The following is a 2,242-nucleotide window of genomic DNA, read 5'->3' on the forward strand; positions in this document are numbered from 1 at the left end:
GTCTCTCAGAGTGGATTTTGTTGATCCTGTATTTAGAAAAACACAGACAAGCAGTCACACACAGAATATATTTTAAATATATCATATTCAAAATTATTCTCAGAGAAATGTCAAGATTGTGAAAATCTTAAGTTGAAATTCAACTACTGTATTGGTTTTAAGAATGTGTGAAATAATCTAGTAGCCTATATTTTATTTTTTGAAAATAAGGGGCAAGAGAATAAAATTAGACTTCTTTCTGCTTTCATTTTAATTGTGATTTTTTTGTGTGTATAGAATTAATTTTGTTTTTAAATGAAAATGAATTAAGATCTTAGAACTTGAAATTATTCAGTATAAAATACACAGGCACACTTTATTTTATTTATAATCAACCATAAACAGTAACTTTATTCCACCCACAAAAAAGAAAATAAATAAAATCTGTTCAACACAATGACAACCTGATAAACAGAAATCTCATTAAAGAGCTGCCATCTCCATCACGATGAAGCGCTTCACTTTGCGTTGTTTCAAGCAGCTTTTCATACTTTTGGCCACAGGGCGGAGCCAAAGAGAACTGTGTTTGAAAGCTTCGAGTAATGAAGCCTTTTTCAAAGCAAGCTTCAGTGCTTCAGAAAAGCTTCATTTGCCCATCACTACTGTGTATTGATATCTCTGGACAATATCCTATTCCTTTTTTCTATTTTAGTACTGCTTTTACATTCATAAACAAAATTGTATGGTGAAATGTTTTTTTAATAAAGATGACCTGGAATTTTGTTTTCTGCCGTCAAGCTGAGTAAACAGTCAGGTTTTAAATCACTACTGGCTTCTTCATTATGGTTGCTTTAAGTAATACATGGAACTGATGTATTGTCCTTTATGAATGCAACATTTATAAATTTACCATCAAGATGTAAATTAGCACCTCATTTTAAAGAACGATGTCTGTTTTTCTGACTTGTAAAGTTGTGTTATTAGGGACATGAGCTTTTAATTGTCTGAGAACTAGTCCAAATTGACTTGATCAAGGACTTTCATGTGGAAGAACTGTTTTRGCTAGATGCGGACTTTATCCGTTTTTTGTGGTTGAAATTGGGAAAAGATACTGTCTTCCCTGACTTCTTCTTGAGGGATCATTGATTGATCTCGTATTGCAAATGTCACAAATTGACAATAGTCTTAAGATGAGCGGGACCAGAACCAAGACCAGGAGCCAGAGTAAAATTCAAGTGATTTTTTTTACAATGTGGTGAACAACAAAAAACTAGAATGTGCAACAAAGGGAACAAGATCCGGGGAGGCTAGGTTCAGCAAGAACTGAACACACAAGGAGAGGCAGGATGAGTCTCAGCAGAAGTTATAAGACAAAAAGATCTTGAGGTTAAAGGGTTTTGTTGTGTTAGCTTACAGTAACTCTGGAGGCAGACAACTTGGGAGGAGGCACGTGGAAATAGAGAACTGAAGTTCCAAGAATCAAGAAGCAGGAGAGGCGGTCCAAAAAGTCCAACAGTTAGTTCCACAGGTGAGTCCAACTTGTAAGCTGATTCCAGGAGGCTGACACTGGCAAGGAGGTTGGGTAAGGTCTGAGAACAAGGGGAAAAGACAACAAGGTTCCAAAAAACACACTTAGAAGTTCTAGTGAAATAATACTTGCTGTTAAACATTAAAGCAAGGTGGCCAGGAGAGGTACCCAGAAGGCATGATGCTCCAGCGAAGACCAAGTCTCAGAATGAGCCTTTTAAACCCAGTGAGCCTCATCAGGAGAGTGGAAACAGCTGTGGGAAGTGGAGAGCCTTGGAACCAATTAAGCAGAGCAGGGCAGGCGCAGAGCAGAATCATCACAGCAAAAACAATTTTAGGGTAGGAATGCGCGATATAAACAATATACGGTAGAAATGATATAAATTTGTCCTATGATAGAGATCTGTAGTCTACCAGCCAACCGCACAATTCTTTTTGATGACGCAACCGGCTGGAGTCAAAACAGAGGAAGCAGCATGGCTGAGAGTGCAAATGAAGAGGGGGAGAAAAACATAACTTATCTGGACCACTGTTTATATGACGGCGCGCCTGCAGCGGAAGGAGAGCGCACCATTGCACATAGTGACGCAGCGAGGCTGAGAGTGCAAATGAAGAGGGGGAGAAAAACATAACTTATCTGGACCACTGTTTATATGACGGCGCGCCTGCAGCGGAAGGAGAGCGCACCATTGCACATAGTGACGCAGCGAGGCTGAGAGTGCAAATGAAGAGGGGG

General features: G+C 39.1%; 1 long non-coding RNA gene across 1 annotated transcript; it reads right to left on the bottom strand.

The window, feature by feature from the left end:
* Window positions 1–1,204: 1,204 nt before the first annotated feature.
* Window positions 1,205–1,578, bottom strand: LOC106530539 (uncharacterized). The gene is made up of 2 exons (XR_001311801.1): window positions 1,394–1,578; window positions 1,205–1,302 (listed from the first exon to the last, which is right to left on the bottom strand). It is a non-coding gene; the product is annotated as an uncharacterized LOC106530539 (long non-coding RNA).
* Between the last annotated feature and the right edge of the window lie 664 nt (window positions 1,579–2,242).

The sequence above is a fragment of the Austrofundulus limnaeus genome, unplaced genomic scaffold (assembly GCF_001266775.1).
Source record: "Austrofundulus limnaeus strain Quisiro unplaced genomic scaffold, Austrofundulus_limnaeus-1.0 Scaffold532, whole genome shotgun sequence".
NCBI lineage: Eukaryota > Metazoa > Chordata > Actinopteri > Cyprinodontiformes > Rivulidae > Austrofundulus > Austrofundulus limnaeus.